General features: G+C 47.7%; 1 protein-coding gene across 11 annotated transcripts in view; it reads left to right on the plus strand.

Annotated features, from left to right (window-relative positions):
• Positions 1-19,617, plus strand: part of LOC146871148 (nuclear transcription factor Y subunit alpha) — a 243,178-nt gene that overhangs the window by 66,417 nt on the left and 157,144 nt on the right. For 2 of the 11 annotated variants that reach the window (XM_085650337.1, XM_085650351.1), the window contains exon 1: positions 6,034-6,188. The exons of 1 other annotated variant lie outside the window; for it this stretch is intronic. The gene's annotated coding sequence lies outside the window, so the exon portion shown is untranslated. Of the gene's footprint in view, positions 1-5,897; positions 6,189-6,267; positions 6,567-6,609; positions 6,800-19,617 lie in introns of those variants that run through there. 8 more of the 11 variants (XM_085650317.1, XM_085650343.1, XM_085650320.1 and 5 more) reach the window with 7 other exon arrangements.

A 19,617-nucleotide genomic window follows, 5' to 3' on the forward strand; every position in this document is an offset into this window, starting at 1 on the left:
CGGGGACAGTGCAGTGCGTTGTGTTGCCAGGAGCTTCTTGCTGTGAAGTTTTCAGACAGGAGAGATGTCTACATGCTGACTACCATCCATGATGAAAGCACTGCACCTGTGACTGTTTGGGGTCAGGTCGCTGAAGCGCGCAAACCTGTGTGCATTTTAGACTATAATAGGCACATGGGTGGTGTTGACAGAGTAGATCAGAGGTTGGAACCTTACACTGCTCTTCGTAAGGCTTACATTTGGTACAAGAAGTTGGCTATCCATCTTTTCCACTTGGCAATGTTTAATGCTTTTGTTGTGTTCCAGGATTCTTGCCCTGAGTCAAAGATGACTTTTGCTAAGTTTCAGGAGTCTGTAATAGGCAGCCTTGTTGTAGTGGAACAGGCAAGTGTTCCTAGAGTTGGAGTGGTGGAGGATGTTGCTAGATTGAAAGATCGCCACTTTCCAGATCACATTCCTCCCACACCCTCAAAAGATTTTCCCAGTAGGAGATGTAGAGTCTGTTGGCGAAGAGGTACGCGGAAGGAGAGTCGTATGTACTGCCCCGACTGTCCTTCTCAACCTGCACTGTGTGTCCCTGCGTGTTTTAGAGCGTACCACACGCGAAATAATTTTTGGGAGCATTCATGAGTGGTAAAGTGAACTGCCTGGTCTGTATTCTTTGGATAATTTGATTCTGTTTCAAGGTTGGTGTTAGTGCAAAGTATTTAGTTGCTGATTTTGTGTTTGAAGATTTGTATCTATTTGCGATTTGTTTGTGTTTTTATTTTTTTCTAAAAAAATCCTAAATGTGATGGCGGTGTGTGTAGGCTTGCGCTTGGCTGTTGGTGTGTGTGGACTGGCACTTGGTTGGTGGTGTGCGTGGAATGGTGCTTGGCTGGCGGTGTGCGTGGACTGGTACTTGGCTGGCGGTGTGCGTGGACTGGTGGTGTGTGCGGACTGGTGCTTGTCTGGTGGTGTCCGTGGACTGGAGCTTGGCTGGCGGTGTGCGTGGATTGGCGATTGGCTGCCGGTGTGCCTGGACTGGCGATTGGCTGACGGTGTGCCTGGACTGGCGCTTGGCTAGCGGTGTGCGCGGACTGGTGTTTGGCTAGCGGTGTGCGTGGACTGGCGCTCTGCTAGCGGTGTGTGTGGACTGGCGCTCGGCTGGCTGTGTGTGAGTAGTGACTTTCTGCTGGTCACTACACACACTGCTAGCTGAGTGCCACTCCACGCAATCCATCAGCCTGTGTAGTTGCTGTGTCTGGATTGTGGGTGTGAAAGTGATGGGCCCTTGAATGGCGCTGTGTGCTGGTGTGAGTTTTGTTATGTGATGGGCCCGCGGCTGGCGGTGTGAATGGTTTTGTATGTCTCACACGTATGAAAGGTGTATGAATGGCCTGTAAAGAGGTTGGTGCCTTGTCGTGGCTTTACAGCTCACGAGCTGTGAGTCAATGGTTCAGTTTCTCGCCCTTTCAATTATTACCAGTGCATTTCATTTTTGTGAAATCACTTGCTAATACAATTGTATCTACTGAACCATCACTCGCCCTCGTGCCAAATCCAACCAGTATGTGTGTGTGCCTGCGGATTAGATGGCTGTGCAGTAATATTTGTCTTTCTGAAGCAGGGTGTACCTTGTCCCTTTTTGTGAATTTTGTAATGTGTTGGTTTTGTGCCTGGTGGTGCGAATGGTCTTGTTTGTATCACGTATGAAAGGTGTGTGAATGGCCTGTAAAGTGGTTGGTGCCTTGACGTGGCTTTACAGCTCACGAGCTGCGAGTCATTGGTTTGGTTTTTTGTGAATTTAATTATTGACAGTGCATTTCATTTTTGTGGAATCTCTTGTTAATAAAATTTAATACACTGAACCATGACTCGCCCTCGTGCCAAATCCAACCAGTATCTGTGTGTGTTTGAGGAATAGATGGTTGTGCAAGAATCTTTGTCTTTAGTTTCTCTGCCAAGGTACACTTTCCATGTAAGAATAACCCACCAACTGTAGATATTGTCGAAAACCCATGGGAGTTCATGGTGATGTCTCTCTTGTGAATTCAAAAAGTTTTTTTATCCCCAATGTCCTGCAAACCTCAAAATGTCTGCCACATTTTCTTTGCAATATTATTCCAAAATTCTCACGCTGTAGGAACAATAGTTAATCTGGTTTTGCAAGGGGGGTCACTTTGGTTTTTGGCCCGGTGCTCAGCGGCCATCTAGGGAAACCTACCAAACCCACACATTTCTGAAAACTAGACACCCGGCGGCTTCCAGGGAGGTATGGCTTGCGTGGATCCCCCAACGTTTCCTTACCCAGAATCCCCCGCAAACCTCAATTTTTGCTGGAAAAAAAATCACTTTTTTCACACATTTTGGGGTGGGAAAGTTGTGGCATCACCGGGCTCACACAAATTTACCACCACCCAGCGTTCCCCCAGGTCCCCCGGTAAAAATGGTGCCTCACTTGTATGGGAGGCCCAAGTACCCGCGGCAGGCAAGGGCCCAAAACGTAGTGAGGCGACATCAAAATGGCCTATCGCAAAACCACCTGGTTTTGCAAGGGGGGTCACTTTGGTTTTTGACCCGGTGCTCGGCGGCCATCTAGGGAAACCTACCAAACCCACACATTTCTGAAAACTAGACACCCGGCGGCTTCCAGGGAGGTATAGCTTGCGTGGATCCCCCAACATTTCCTTACCCAGAATCCCCTGCAAACCTCAATTTTTGCTGAAAAAAATCACTTTTTTCACACATTTTGGTGTGGGAAAGTTGTGGCATCACCGGGCTCACACAAATTTACCACCACCCAGCGTTCCCCCAGGTCTCCCGGTAAAAATGGTGCCTCACTTGTGTGGGAGGCCCAAGTACCCGCGGCAGGCAAGGGCCCAAAACGTAGTGATGCGACATCAACATTGCCTATCCCAAATGTCGCATCACTACGTTTTGGGCCCTTGCCTGCCGCGGGTACTTGGGCCTCCCACACAAGTGAAGCACCATTTTTACCGGGAGACCTGGGGGAACGCTGTGTGGTGGTAAATTTGTGGATCCACGCAGATTCCAGAACTTTCCATCACAGAAATGTAGGGAAAATGTGTTTTTTTGGTCAATTTTTTACGTTTGCAAGGGATTCTGGGTAACAGACCATGGTGGGAGGCAGTCAAGTCGCCCCATCCATGATTCCCCTGGGTGTCTAGTTTTCAAAAATGTATAGGTTTGCTAGGTTTCCCTAGGTGCCGGCAGGGCTAGGGTTCAAAAACTACAGCTAGTCACTTTGCCAAAAGGGTCATTTTTCACTGCAAAATTGAGGTGTGATCACGTTGCGTTTTGCGCCGTTTCTTGTCGCGGGCACTAGGCCGACCCGCACAAGTGAGGTACCATTTTTCTCGTAGGACTTTGGGGAACGCGGGGTGGGTGGAAATTTGTGGATTCACGCAGTTTCCAGAACTTTCCATCACAGAAATATGGGGAAAATGTGGTTTGTTTGTCAATTTTTTACGTTTGCAAGGGATTCTGGGTAACAGACCATGGTGGGAGGCAGTCAAGTCACCCCATCCTGGATTCCCCTGGGTGTCTAGTTTTAAGAAATGTATAGGTGTGCTAGGTTTCCCTAGGTGCCGGCAGGGCTAGGGTTCAAAAACTACAGCTAGTCACTTTGCCAAAAAAGGGTCATTTTTCACTGCAAAATTGAGGTGTGACCACGTTGCGTTTTGCGCCGTTTCCTGTCGCGGGCACTAGGCCGACCCGCACAAGTGAGGTACCATTTTTCTCGTAGGACTTTGGGGAACGCGGGGTGGGTGGAAATTTGTGGATCCACGCAGATTCCAGAACTTTCCATCACAGAAATGTGGGGAAAATGTGTTTTTTTGTCAATTTTTTACGTTTGCAAGGGATTCTGGGTAACAGACCATGGTGGGAGGCAGTCAAGTCACCCCATCCTGGATTCCCCTGGGTGTCTAGTTTTCAAAAATGTATAGGTTTGCTAGGTTTCCCTAAGTGCCGGCAGGGCTAGGGTTCAAAAACTACAGCTAGACTCTTCGCAACAAAAGTGTAAATTTTCAGTGTGAAAATGTGGTGTGTTCACCTTGGGTTTTGAGCCACTTCCTGTCGTGGGCACTATGCCTACCCACACAAGTGAGGTACCATTTTTATCGGGAGACTTAGGGTAGTTCAGATTTGTAAAGCAACTGTTATTACCTATTGATTTTTGATGCATTTCTCCCTTCCAAATGAAAGACATTGTGTAAAAAAAAAGTCATTTTGAAAAATGACCAATAATTGTCATGCAAGTATGAGTATTCCCAATTTCGAAAATGTGCAAATATGCACTGTTTCTAAACTCTGTAATTTGTTCCCATTTCAGAAATACATAGATGTCTTTCATACCGATTTTTCCATGTATACATTTTCCCACAATAATTGCTATATAACCGGAACAAAAAAAAAAACCATTACAACTGCTCAGTTTTTTACTCTGGGTTCATTGGGCTCTTGGTGAACCTACAAGTCCTATATATCCCCACAACAGGAAGGTCCACCGGATGTAACGGTACATTGCTTTCAAAGAGATGTCATAATTAGAAGAAGTTACAGGTGAAAACGTTGACTCAAAAGGCTGCTTTTTTCAACACATTTTTAATTTTTCCTATATTTAACTGTTTGTTTCTATAAAGAAACCTTGATGGATCTACACAAATGACCCCTTGCTGAATTCAGAATTTTGTCTACTTTTCAAAAATGTATAGCTTTCCAGGATCCATTATTGCTTTTCTACCCATTTCTACCATTATCTGGAAGGAGGTTGAAAGCACAAAAAATAGCAAAAATAGGGTATGTCCCAGAAAAATGTCAAAACTGTGTAAAAAATGTTGGATTTCTGACAAAAATCTGTCATTCCCTAAAAGCTGGAGAAATGGTGATTTCAGTCCCACAAACCCTTTTTTGACATCATTTGCAGAGAAAAACCTAGACGCTTTCAGTTGCAGCCACTTTTCCCCATTTTTCACACAAAAAACACAATTTTGCTGTATTTTGACTAATTTCTGGGAACCCTCTAGGAGAATCCACAAACCCTGGGTACCTTTAGAATCCCCATGATGTTGGAAGAAAAGGACGCAAATTTGGCGTGGATACCTACTGTGGTCAAAAAGTTACAGGGGCCTAAGCGCGCACTACCCCAAATAGCCCAAAAAAGGCTTAGCACAGGAGGGGAAAAGGCCTAGCAGGGAAGGGGTTAAACATGTTTGAAGATACACTCTCGAGCAGCGTCTGCAACAACGTGGAATACACACCATGTCACAGCAATAAACACAAAAGAAATACTACAGTAAACATGACGTGAATAATCATTGAAAGAATGTGAGTAACACCTTTACAGTGACTGGTCCGAAAGCCACTGAAAGAAATACGTTTTCTTGTTGTTAAACAACTGACGTTTTTATCGCTTTTTGACGTGCAACTACAAATATTTTGTTTAACGGGACGGTTAAAGCTGAAGAATAGGCCCACGTAATCCCTCCCACCGGCTACTTCTAGAACATTCTACGTGGGCCGTCCCTATGGAGACCAACCGCTATTGACACAGACGAAGGACAAGGAAGCAATGTAACCTTTCAAATGGCTGCCATTTCGAAACAGTATGTTTAATTAGCTATTATTGAAAGTAATTCCTTATCATAGACAACCAAGCATGAGCAATGTATCACAAATGCATTATACTGTTACTTTCAAGAATTACTAAGATAAACAGATTGTCTCTCCGTAAAAAAATTAAATCGGTTAAAAAAGGAATCGGAGTGTTTGGACCTAGCTCCGTGTATACCTCTGCAGATAGGAAGGCCAATTACAAGATGACAAACGAACTCACTGGAGCATCATTCGTGTCAAAACGTAGTCCTGACATAGCGCTTACGCAACCGGAGGGCGGTATGTTAGTAGGCGTGACCTTTAGCTGCGCACGCGCACTGTTTCGCGACGTTTCTCGTCTGTGTTCCCGGGCGCCATTTTGAGCAGGGTGATCGGCCTCTGATTGGGTTCTGGAGTCCGGTTGTGGAGCCAATCAGAGCGGGAAGGTAACCGGGAGTGGTGAGCGCGAGCGCCCAATGTGGGGGACCGTAGGTCTCAGTCTTCCTTTGTCCCGGGCGCCACCTTGTGCAGGGTGATCGTCCTCTGATTGGGTTCTGGAGTCCGGTAGTGGAGCCAATCAGAGCGGGAAGGTAACCGGGAGCGCTGAGGGCGAGCGCCCAATGTGGGGGACCGCAGGTCTCGATTGGAGGGGCCAGGAGACCAGTCAGAGTCCGGGGAGGAAAGCGCGGGGCCGAGGGAGCGCGAGCCCGTCCGGCGGAGGGCCTCAGGGTGGAACGCAGACCGAGCAAGCAGGAGACAGAAAGGCTGTCTCGAAGCAGAGGGTTGTTCGGGTGAAAGCGTGGTTGCGGGCCCATAGAAGGCCTCAGTAAATATGGTTTTGCTTGCTGCTAATACCTAAGTGGCGGGGTTTATAAGACACGGGAGGGCCCTGTAGAATGACGAGACCTGAAGATAGATCGCTGTGCAACTGGGAGTGAAGGGACAGTCCGTGGGCTGAAATTATAATGGTACGGAGTTGGGGCTGAATGCATTATTAGGCCCTGGCTGAGGTCGGGAGTATGCTGAACGAGACCAGGCGGGTCTGCATAGCGAAGCAGGGGACCTAATAGTTAAAATAATTGAATGTCCGAAGAAAACGAAGGAATTGTATTATAGTACGTTGGGAAGAGAGCTACTGTGAGAACGAGGACAATGCATGAGGGGGTCCGTGACAGGAGAGAAGGATCAGGGGTTTGATCGGGTAAGATTTCCATTAAGGTTTAAGATGGTAGAACGATAACGGGCAAGCGGATGTTAAAGCGAAAAATGGACACTGAATAGAGGACTGATGCATGGAGATGGAGCAGGTTAAATGGGATATTATGAGGTTAGACTCGGGTTGAGGTGGTTTGGCACTTTAATAATGCATGCCTTGTGGTATATTAACATCGCTTACACAACAAAGCTTTGTATCACACATTGTCACTCAGGTGTGCGTCCGATTTAACTATTTCTGAAACTACTTATTTATTTTATTTTAGGAGTATTGTATAGCGCTGGCCAGACCTGCGGGTATCGGAGCGCTTCACAACAGATTATAGAGCAGAAGTCACATACAGAGTAACAAAAAAGGTGAAGGTATATGTACTCCTGGAGTTTTGCGTCCTTGAGGTAGGGAGGTCCTGAGATAGCCAATAATACAATGTCCTGGGATCAACCTCTTTATGTGGGGAGGGAACGAGGAGGCGGTAGGGAAGTGGGGATGAGGTAGATAGAGGGGGACATTGTCAAGGGGTTTTAAAGTGCAGTAAGAGGTAGGATTGTGGTGGAACATTGTCAGGTGCCAGCGGACTTACGGTTTCCGGTTTGTGCGTTTAATCGGCGATTCTCGTTTCGGGACGGCACGGTTGTGGTAGAGGTCTTTTAGGAGACCTTTGAATTTTATAAAGGAAGGGATAGTCCTGATGTTGACTGGGATGGAGTTCCAGATTTTGGGTGCGTTTCCAGAGAAGAATCGTGCAGCAGATTTTTGTTTGTGTGTTTTCATCGGGATGAGTAGGAGGGTGTTGGAACTCCTGAGGTTTCTTGTCTGGCCAGCTTTCTTGAGTTTGGAGGCCAGGTATTTAGGTTTCTCTGTGTGCAGGGTTTTGTGCGTGAGGCAGGCAGTTCTGAAGCTGGCACACATTTCGACTGGAAGCCATTATAGTTCTCTGAGGGTGGGAGATAAGTGGTCGTATTTCTTAACCCCGGAGACCATTCTGGCAGTTGCATTAAGGGTTGTTTTGAGTGGCGCTAGGTGGGATTGAGCTGTACCGGTGAGGACTGCGTTCCCGTAGTCGAGTCTAGATAGCACTAGTTATTGCGTGGCTTGTTTGAGGTCCTTGGGCGGTATGAGGAGCTTAATTTTGTTGAGAAGCTTTAGATTGAGGAAGACACTCTTTACGGACATCTTAATCTAGTCGGTCATGTTCAGTTTTGCATCGAGGGTGATTCCTAGAGATTTTACCGAGTTAGCTAGGGTGAGATCGCCGTTGAGAGCATCGATTGATTTCAGCCATTCAGCGATTTGGGGGTTTTCTTTTTTGTTGGAGATAAGGAGGTTTTCGGTTTGGTCTTGATTGAGTTTAAGGTGGTTTGTTGCTAGCCACTGTTGAATTTCTTTGAGTGTTGTTGAGTCTTTGAATGTCGTTGATGGAAGAGGTTTCCAAGTAGATCTGGGTGTCTGCGTATAAGTGGAAAAGGATGTTGGCTTCTTTGAGGAGGGTGGTGAGGGGTTCCATGTATATGTTGAACAAATGAGGGGAGAGCACCGAGCCTTGGGGGACACCTCTGTTGACGGGGTGTAGGTCGGACGTGAAGGTTTTGATTTTTATCCTTTGGGCGCGGTTGTGTACGGAGGAGGAGAACCATTCTAGGACCACCTCATCCGCACCTACTCTTGTCTTGAAGAGCTTTGATGAGTAGATTGTGATCTACCGTGTCAAAGGCTGCCGATAGGTCTAGGAGGATGAGTAGGCAGCATTTGTGAGCATCGAGGGATTTGTGGATGTCGTCCACGATGTTAAGGATCGCGGTTTCAGTGCTACAGCCTTTTCTGAAGCCCGATTGGTGGCGATCTAGTAGGTTGATGTTGTCTATGTGCTGCGTCAGTTGTTTGAGAACGCACTTTTCAAGGATTTTGGATAGGAAGGGGAGGTTGGAAACGTCTGAAGTTGTTCAGGTCGGTGTTGTCTAGGCCTGGCTTTTTCGATAGTGGCGTGACTTGGCCTACTTTAAGGCATTCTGGAATGCTGCTGGTTTTCAAGGAGCTGTTTGATTTCGCTCCAGAGTGGGGCGAGTGAGAATTTCAGCTTTTTGGTTAATTGGGAGGGTAAAGGGTCGAGGGTGTGGGATGCAGGCTTAGAGGAAGACATTAGTATAAGAATCTCTGCTTCGGGTACAAGGTCGAAGGATTTCCAGGCTTTCGAGGGGGGCTTTTTCGTGTTGGTGTTGGGTTTTTGCAGGAGGGGTAGAGGTTGGTATTGAGATAGTTCAATTTTGGTGATTTTGTCGTTGAAGAAGTTGGCGAAGTTGTCGCACAGGTCTTTGGAGGCCTGGACTGGGGCTGCAGAGGTCTTGGAGGTCTGTTGCCTGATGTTAAAGAGTTCTTTGAGGCCTGTTTTTCGCATTAAGGGCGGTGCAGAAAAAGTTGCTTTTTTCCTTGTTGATGTTTTTTGTAGTTCCTTCGAGTTGCTCGCAGAGGCTTGTAGAAGGATTGTTTCTCCATAAACGTTCAGTAGCTCTAAGTTGTCTCCTTTCAGCGTTAATGTCCTTGTTAAACCAGGATCCGGAAGGAATATTCCTAGTTTTTTCGGTTTCAGGGGGGCAAGTTGGTCTAGAATGGACGCCATGTGTGTGTTGTAGTGGGATGTGAGTTCTGTTGTGGAGCGGCCGTCAGGGGAGATGGGCAGGAGCGTGCTTATTTTTTCTTCTAGGTCGCGCATGTTGATCTGTGATAGGTTTCTCGTCCACGTGGGAGGGTTTTGGATGGGAGGTTGATACTTGATCGGTTGCGTGATGTGAAATAGGATTAAGTGGTGATCTGACTAGTCAACTGGTAGGATGTGATCTATAGTGATTGCGTCATGTTGGGCAATGATGGCATCCAGGATAGCCCCTTTGTTGTGTGTACCTTCAGAGCAGTGCTGGGTCAGGTTGTTGGTTTGTAGTAGCTCGTTCAGGTTTTGTATAGGTGGGCTGTTTTTGTCATTCCAATGCAGGTTGAGGTCAGCCAGAATTACGTGGTTGTTGTCTCGGAGTGCGCAGTGTGCAATCGGGTCTGACAGGTGTTCAGTGAAAGTGAGTGTGTTGCCTGGGGAATGGTATAGGAAATGGCATTGCAGTATTTTGTTGTCGCTGGTGTTGAAGTTGGTGGTTAGACATTCAAAGGTGTTGTAGTTGAAGGTGTCTATTGGGGTCACAGACAGGTTGTTGTTGTGAATGATTGCTAAGCCTCCACCTCTTTGGTCTTTTCGGTCTTTGTTGATTGAGAAGCCTGGGGGTACGAGGGTGTCAAAGATTGGAGGCGAGCAGTCATTAAACCAAGACTCTCTGATGAAGTCTATGTCATGGGTGAGAATGGATTCAGCAAGCTCTGTGGCATGTTTGATGGCTGATCTGCAGTTTATCAGAATGCAGTTGGTAGAGGGTGACTATTATTAGTTTTTTCTTTAAGGGTGCAGAGGGGATGTTGATGGAGGCTTGGGGTCTATGGGTTTCGGAGTGGAGTGGTCTCTTCTGAATCCAGTGATTACCTCAATCATGGATTGGGGAATGGAAGCAACGGGGGTGTCGTACGAGGAGGCCACTACGAACACTATTTAGGTCTGTGGACACGCCAGGATCCCAGACAGTGCGCGACATCTTCAGAGCTTAACTGTCGCGTTGGGTTGCTGAGTTGTGTCCTCCGGTGGACCCTTTTTTAGGCCTCGCTGAGTCAGCGCGCATGCGCTGCTCGGAGAGACTTTAGTAGGTGAGTTTTCAAAGTGATTCTGGCTGGCGACAAGCTTGCGTTCACGCGAGCGTGCATGCGGGAACCGCCAGCCTTCAGCGCCATCTGTCTTTCCTCTTGCTTGCTCCCTGCCTCCGCACCCCCACCCTTCGCGCTTACAAGCGTTCGGGATTCTCCCAGTGGGTGCATCTCCGTCTAATCCCCAAATCTACAACATTGATTATTCTTAGTGTGGCACAGGTTCACCAGACCCTTCCTCACAATCTTAATATTTACACTAAAACAACTCTACGTCACTTTTTGATTAAACATGCCAATGCTTTATATCTAGAGGAGATGTTTTATTAATTTCCAGGCCGAGGTGTTCGACATTGGTTCCTACGGCTGATCCAAATCAGCAGGATAACTTCCGGCTACACAATTTACTCTAAGTTGATTCTTTATATTTACGTTTATCTTGCGAGTACGTCCTGAAAATCTTTCATGAAGAGTTTGCCGTGGACCAATCAACTATGTACATCGTCAGGAGCTGAAGAGGTGGCGGGCAAGTTTTATGTTAATTTTTTTTTGTCCCCCCACGCTGCCTCACCACTTTTTCCTGATAGCAGCTGCAACTGAGTGTCTGGGTTTGTTTTTTTTTTTGTGTACTTAACACAATCGATGCAGTAGCAACCATACCCAATTTTCGATTGCACCAACTTGCCAAAGAGGTCAATAAAATTCATGAATCCGATTTACACTAAGCTAGCTTGTAGATATGAAGTGATCACTTCTCACTACCTGGGCTTGTAAAGTCAGCGATCACCAACTCAGATTCCAGAATGTGCCTTTGTTTGAAGAAGTCTGGCAAGCTTAAGATCCGCGATGACGTCAGTCACTGGATGGAATCCTTCATGAATAGATGGTGCAGTAGAACTTCAGAAGGACTGGTTTAACAAGCAATAGGCATTCCTCAAAGTGGCCCCATCTCAATTTTGTGACATCAAAAAGCACCCTGAAGGCCTCAGAGGGTCTTATCGCTTTCCACGCTCCGCACATTACATGCTCTGCCCCGGTCGATTCGACTTAATGGTTTAAAATTCCATGCAATGGTATTTCCTTCTAGCAGAATCCAGACAACGGCATTCCTCAAATTCCACTCCAGCACTTTGTTGTCTTCAGCATTCCTTTAAAAAAAAAAATAAAATCTTACTTTAGTGATATTAATTTCCACTGCTTGCCATCAGGTAAAATGTCTCCTCATTTCATCCTAGAAATGCTCTTTTGTTTGAAAACATCTCATTACATTCTGTTCCAGCAGAATACACTGCAAGGCTTTCCTCGACATTCAGGTCAGAGATTTTGGCATTCCACTCTTTGAGATTCAATGCCAAGACAGGTAATTGCCTGGCACGGTATTGCACTAGTCTCCACCAGCTTTTATTCCATTAGAGAAGATAACATTCCATGACCTGGCGCTCCCTTACAAGGCATTCCACTAGATTTGTTAACACTCTTTGAACGTATTTACTTTCATGGGATTCCCTTCTTGCAGATTCCTCTCCATGCCACATAATTAACAGAAGATTTAATAAAACTGTACTTCCGTTCTATAACTCCCATTCAGGTATATTCAGCACATGGTATGCCACACCGGCTGTTTTATTTCACTCTCCGCCTCCAAACGCGAAATGGGACAATTTGGCAATGCTGCAGCTGGAAATACTAACAGACACACTTCGTATTCAGTGGCCCAGCACCAAAGTTTGAGTCAGGGGAAACCGAGGGTACAAAGCAGTGAAACAATATAATAAGCATTAGCAACGCAAAACTCGCTTATGGGCAAGCTATTGGCTTTGTCAATCCGGTAGAAGTGGACGACGAGAGGGAAAGAGTACAGTCATCGGGAGGGAAAAAAAAGAGGCTATGAAGTGGCCAATGCTGGGCGCGTCATAGCACTTTTTAGGTCTCGCTGAGTCAGCGCGCATGCGCTGCTCAGAGAGACTTTAGTAGGTGAGTTTTCAAAGTGCTGCTGGCTGGCGACAAGCTTGCGTTCACGCGCGTACCGCCAGCCTTCAGCGCCATCTGTCTTTCCTCTTGCTTGCTCCCTGCCTCCGCCCCAGCCTTCGCGCTTACAAGAGCTTGAGGGATTCTCCCAGTGGGTGCATCTGTCAGGCAATATCACACCCACCTTAAATGTATCTTCCATCGCTGCCTCAACGTGCTTTCTGTTTCCACAAACTTGATGTTGGTGTTCCTTTATTTTGAGATGCTTTTAGTATTCCTGTTTTGTGACTTAAGGAACATTAAGGAAATGTTACCGTGAAACTGGACAAAGTTCAGTGTTTATTTCTGATCGCAGCGGCTGCTTCATGTCCTTTGCACCATTCAGGGAGTCCTTTCGTTGGCGCTTTCATGAGGACATGATGAGGAAGCTGGAAACTTTTGGCACATTCTCTTTAAAAGCACAGCACGTTGGCGACTGATTAGTCGATTAGACCTTTGTTGCGCTATAGATCTCAAAGCTCTATGGTGGGTGCAGCAGTTATGACTCATGAAATATGGGGTGCAACTCACAAGGAGGGGGCAGGTTTGAGTGCACATTGGTTGCAATCGAACTCTTAAGATGATGGACTGTGTGTGTATCCATTATCGGCACTCAGTCTTCGCGAAGTGATCTTGTTTTGTTTTTGTTGTTGTCAATGCTTTGCTGCACCCGTTTGACTTACAACATGCTTTCTCTTTCTCCAAACTTGATGTTTGTGTTCCTTTATTTTGAGATGCTTTTAGTATTACTGTCGCACACAACCACACACACAGCCACCGCCAGCCTTCAGCGCCATCTGTCTTTCATCTTGCTTGCTCCCTGCCTCCGCCCCTACCCCCGCCTTCGTGCTTACAAGCGTTCGGGATTCTCCCAGTGGGTGCATCTCCGTCAGGCAATATCACGCCCACCTTAAATGTACCTTCCATCGTTGCCTCAACGTGCTTTCTCTTTCCACAAACTCGATGTTTGTGTTCCTTTATTTTGAGATGCTTTTAGTGTTACTGTTTTGTGACTTAAGGGACATTAAGGAAATGTTACCGTGAAACTGGACAACGTTCACAGTGTTTCTGATCGGAGCAGCTGCTTCATGTCCGTTTCACCATTCAGGGAGTCCTTTTGTTGGCGCTTTCATGAGGACATGATGAGGAAGCTAGAAACTTTTGGCACATTCTCTTTAAAAGCACAGCATGCTTTTAAGGCACACACACACGCAACGCCACACACACAGACACGCCCCCCACACACACGCACACCACACACGCCACAATGATCTAATCCAAACTGTGACAAATAAAATCCCTATGTATTGCAGTACCACAAAAACAGCAACAAGCATTGGCACAGCCAATAGGTCTCGCCTTTGGGACCTTATAAGTGTTTTGCCATGCAACAGTTCTTGTTGCACCAAGGATATTGTGCTGCATAACTAAATACTTTTAAGGTCCCAAAAGCGAGACCTATTGGCTAGGCCAATGCTTGTTTTTGTGTGTTGGGTATGCCAGATGACACCAAATGGAAGACAGGCATAATGGGATTTCATGCACATATTCACCCAGAGTGCCCCTTCAAGACAGCCAGTGATTTCATCTTCACTTGTAATAGTGTGCCTATGCACATGGGTCCTTCTTTTCGATTGCCTAATTGTAAGAAACTGGCTCTATATATACTACACCAAAATGATATAGTGTGTATAGAGTCCAAGTGTCCCCAGAGGTAGGCAGAGGTTAACGTTCGATAGAACCTTACTCTCTAATAGTGGTAGCTTGGTCGAGCAGAAAGGCAGTATCAGAGGACGTGTTAAGCATTTGATGTACCCACTCAGTCGGCAAATGAATTCACACACTCAAGAACTGAACTCTAGGTCAATTGTGTTTGTATAAAAATATACTGTATATTTTTAGAACCAAGCAAGCCTGGTACTGGTAAGCATTAAATACTTTTCAGTAATAAGTTACTGGATATACAACAGTTGGAAAATGCAATAGAAATTGTACTTTGTTTGATTTACAGGGGAGCAGTAGTATGCAACACTTAGCAAATACAGTACATTGAAATAAATAGGCTTTTTCAGTAAATTGCAGGTAAGTTACTTTTAACGTTACTTTTCTAACTCAGTGCTGGATACCTAGATTCAGCACTGGGACATTTCCTGGAAACAGGTAAGAAATTATGTTTTGGTTATTCGCATGATTTTTAAAGAATATTTTCAGATTTCAAAACTCCACACTTAGAAACATTTTGGAGCAGTACATTGAAATGAATAGGCTTTTACAGTAAATTGCAGGTAAGTTTCTTTTCACGTTACTTTTCTAACTCAGTGCTTAATACTTAGATTCAGCACTGGGACATTTCCTGCAAACAGGTGAGTAAACACGTTTTAGTAATTTGTGCGATTTTTAAGGGATATTTTTAGATTTCAAAACCCCACAGTTAGAAACCTTTTAAAGAAAGTGTCAGTGTTATCCTATGGAGGGAAAACAGGTTAACAGTTATTGTGTAAGTAATCAGCTGTGGGAGTTAAGGTTCTGGGGTTAGACTCAGGGGTCTCCCAGGGTCAGTGATGCACTGTTGTTGCACCCTCAGCGGCACCTGGGGCGGCTGGGTGCAGAGTGTTGAGGCCCAATGTTATCAAATGGGGCATAGGGGGCCTCCTGTTGGTGGCTGCTGGCAAGCAGGTTACTGGGTTGTGGGAGCAAAGCTCCTAGGGTTAAGCTCAGGGCAAGTTGGGGACCAGGGTAAGACCAAAGGTGCACCGTCAGCGGCACTAGGGCGGCCGGGTGCAGGGTGCTGTTTTGAGGTCGGGTGCCCTGTTGTCTTCAATGGAGAATCTCCAGGACAAAGAAACACTGCAGGCGCGGGGACGAGGATCTTCTGAGTGCACCCACCACTTCGAGGGGTAAGTTGGGATGTAGTGGGTTGGTTAGGCACCATTGGTTTGGGCAAAAAAGGGTGTCGGGTGCAAGGGTGCCTTTTGACGTCGGATTTTCCTACCCGCTCTGGTCGCGGTAGGGGGGGGTCCTCTGGATTGAGGCTGCAGGCGTTGTCTGGAGGCCTGAGGCAGGTCAGGGGTCGCCGGATCTTGGGTCAGGATCGCCGGGGGGACCTCCTCGTGGTGTTTTTCTCTTCGAGCTCGGGCTGGGTTCGGCAGGTGCAGAGGAGGCTGGATTCACGAGCTCGGGCTGGCACCAGTAGCTGCAGTTTAAACACGTCCGGTGTTCACTGCAGAGACCATCTGGTAAGTGAAGGCAGGCTGGTCCTCCGGGGTTTGTGAGGTTGCTGGCTGCTGGACACGCCGGGATTTCGCAGGAGCAGGTTCGAGAGGAGACATGCCTTTAGGGCTGGGGCCAAGTGAGTGGGCGTTGTCCTCTTGTTAGCTCTGCACGGCTCTTCGTCCTTCTTCTTTTCTTCTTGTAGGTAGGCTTGATCTGAGGAAGGAAGGTTCAGGGTACCCCCTAAATACTAAAATCTGATAGACTACTGGCCGCAGATTCCTTAACGTAGAATTATCCCCAGGCGTGAGACTGGACCTGGAAATGTTTCTTGGCCAGCATCTCTGCGCGCCACCTCGCGACTCCGCCCCGATGTCCTCCACGGATTTGACGTCTGTGAGGTCACATAAGCCCCACCCTGGCGCGCTGACGTTTGTTTTCTTCTTTTCCGCGTGCAATGAGGATCCGGATAGTGTTCCTGGCCTGCTTCAGGCCTTCTTTTTCCGCTTTCAGCGTTTTCTTGAACAGTGTGCGAATGTCTTTGGGCTTCAAGACGTGCTCGTCTTGCAGGCCTCTTTGGCTCTTCCCTCTTCTCCTTCTCTTCCTGGGACATCTGCGGATCCCTTGCCGCGTGCGGGGACTTCTGCAGCGTCGCAAGTGGCTCCGGCACCGACCGGTTCGGCTCCAGGTTCTGAAGATGTGGTGCCGTCAGGGTGCGGCCCTTCGAGGTTCCCTCCTTTGGACCACGGCGCCTCTGCCTCTCCGCAAACCCCGCGGGGGTCCGTGTGGTGTCGCGGGAGGTTGCCCGGGCTCGGGCGTGTCCTTAGGTCCCCTGGGCAGGCGGCAGCCTTGTCAGAGGCCAGGATGACGCCGCTCAGGTGCTGGCAGCTGCTGGCCCTGACGGTGCTGCAGGTGGCTGCCTTGTCGGAGGTCGTGCCGACGCCTTTTTGGCGACATTCCTTAGCTGCCCCAGTTCCGGCATCCCCTTCGGCGCCGGTCGACGTTGACCTGACGCCGGTGGCAGACTCTACGGTGCCGTACCGGCGTCGGGTTGTTGATTAGTCTTCGGATGCCCCCTCTTCTCCAGGGGTTCGGCAGCTGTTTTTCATCTTCTCCAGAGATGGGTCACCACCTCGTGGCTTGTTCCCTGGCGTCTTCCAAGGATGGCTCTTTGCCGTCACCGCGCCTGCAGTCTTCGCCGGAGGCACCTCAGGTTCCCCATTCATCGGTCCACCCTCCCCCTTTCCGAGCTTGGCCTTTCCTTCCTCCGGTTGGGCCTTAGCTTGCATCCGTCACCCACGGAGGAACTGCTTTCCCAGCCGCTGGGCCCTACGGAGGAGAGTGCTGCCTTCGCTCGGGCTGCTTCCACGGCTGCGGGAATCTTGCCCATGGGCGATCCAGCTGCCAATTTCCCCACGGATCATCTGCTGGAGGTTCTCCATCAGGGCTCTGGTGGTCGGGAGCTGCTTCTTCCCTTCGAGGCTTCGCTCCACACTTCTCTTTTGGGGGTGCCCTGCCACGGGGGACCTGGTTCCCCAGCCACTTCTGCACCGCCACCGTCCTGCTCCGCATGATCCAGACTGTATTTCCCTCCACCCTTCTACCAGGGGCCCTTTTTTACAGACTGCCTTTCCCTCCCTGCCATCGGCGTTGTCTCCCCGTCACGGGAGGCCCGCTGGTTAGATTCCTGGGGGCGCAATATCTTCGCCTCCTCCAGTGCTGCTTTGCGTGCCCTTAACACTCTTTGTGTATTGGCTAGAGCCACTGTGAGAAAGTGGCTCTGTATATACTGTTCCCAAATAGGTACAGGGTGTATCCCCAAGGGTTTGACAGAGGCTAAAGTTAGATATAACCTTACTCTCTAAAGTGGTAGCTTGGTCGAGCAGTAAGGCAGTATCAGAGGACAGTGTAAAGCATTTGTTGTACACACTCAGTCAGCAAATGGTCTCACACACTCAATAACTGAACTCTAGGCCAATGGTTTATATATAAAAAATATATGCTTGTTTTATTTTAGAACCAACAATTGGAATTAAAATATACTTTCTCAGAATGAGATGCTTTATATAAATACTTTTGCAAGATGTAATTGACTTTTGTAAACAGTTACAAGTGGTTGCAATAGGCAACACTATTTTAAAGACAATAATGCATTGAGTTCAATGGAAGTTTCATGTTATTTGCCACAGATTACTTTTAGGATTACTTTTGGAATTCCAGGACTGGATTCTAGATTCAGTCCTGGGTCAGTACTCCGAATCAAGTGATGAAAGTCGACTTAATTACTGTAATTTTTAAACAATATTTAGCTATTTTAAAAGTCGACACTTAAAAAATACTTCAAAGAAAACAGTCAATGATTCCCTATGGAAGAAAATTCAGGTTACAGGTACAGTATGTTCGCGTTACTTTTGTAATCCAGTACTGGGTGCCTAGACTCAGTACTGGGACCTTTATCCAAAACAGGTAAGTAATTACATTTTCAGATATTATACGATTTTTGAAGAATATTTAAAGATTGCAGAAATCGACACTTACAAGAAATTTCACAGAAAAACAGTCAATGGTTTCCTATGGAAGAAAATTGAGTTACGGGTAAGGACAGTTGTAAGTATTTTTCAGAGTCCGTGCTGGGCACTAAGATCCAGCACTGGGAGCTCACCTAAGAGCAGGTGAGTTATTTCGTTTTCGTTACTCGGCTGATTTTTGGTGAATTTTTTTTAAGATTTGAAAAGTCCACACTTAGAAGAAATTTCAGGAAAAAGCCAGTCAATGTTACCCTATGAGGAAAATAGAGTTTGTGGTTTAAGGGTAAGTACTCAACTGTCAGAGTTGAGGTTCTGGGCATAGACTCAGGGGTCCCCCAGGGTCAGGTAGGTACAGTTGGTTCACCCTCAGCGGCTCTAGGGCGTCCGGGTGCAGAGAGAGTTAGGCCCAATGTTATCCTATGAGGGATAGGGTGGCCTTGGTTGGTGGCTGCTGACTGGCAAGCCACGCGGCTGTGGGAGCTGGGCTCCTGGTCACTTACTCAGGGCAAGTGGGGAAGTAGGTAGGTGTAGAGTTTTCACTGCCAGGGCCACTCGGGCGGCTGGGTGCAGAGTGCTTTTGAGCCTTCGGGCGCTCAATTGATTTCAATGGGAAATCTCCGGTTTAGAAAAAGACTGCAAGCTCGGGGACGAGGACTCTTCAGGTGCCACCACCACTTCGAGAGGTAAGTTGGGTAGTTGGAGGATAGGTAGGTACCCTGGGATTGGGCACAGGGGGCCGTGGGGCGCCGTGTGCAGGGGTGCCTTTTGGTGTCGGGAAATCTTACCCTCTGTTGATCGCGGTTGGGGGGGGGCACCTTGTTCTGAGGCTGCAGGCTTCTTCAGGAGTGTCGAGGGAGGTCCTTGGGTGCCGGACTCGGGGTCACAGTCGCCGTGGGGTCGTCCTCAGGGTCTTTGTTCACTCCGGCACTGGCCAGGCTTGGCTGGTGCTGGGTTCGCGGTTCCGGGCTGCTGCCAGGGATTAGAGAGGTTTTGAGTAGAGCCTCTACTCATGGGAGTCCCAGGGGCTTAGAGCCAAGAGGTAGCCAGGTCCTCCGGGGTTTGTGAGGTTGCTGGCCACAAGAGATGCCGGGTTGGAGCAGGTTCGAGGGTCGACAGGCCGGTAGGGCTGGGTCCAAAGCAGTTGGTGTCTTCCTCTTTTTAGCAGCTGCAGGGCAGGTCTTCTTTCTTCTTGCTCTTCTTTGTAGTTTGGAATCTGGGGAAGGAAGGTTCAGGGTGGCCCTAAATACTAGATTTAGAGGCGTTACAGGTAGGTGAAGGGCAGGGGCTAATGGGTCCCTGTCCTGGGGTGGGTACACCCCCTATCCT

The sequence above is a fragment of the Triturus cristatus genome, chromosome 1_1 (assembly GCF_964204655.1).
Source record: "Triturus cristatus chromosome 1_1, aTriCri1.1, whole genome shotgun sequence".
NCBI lineage: Eukaryota > Metazoa > Chordata > Amphibia > Caudata > Salamandridae > Triturus > Triturus cristatus.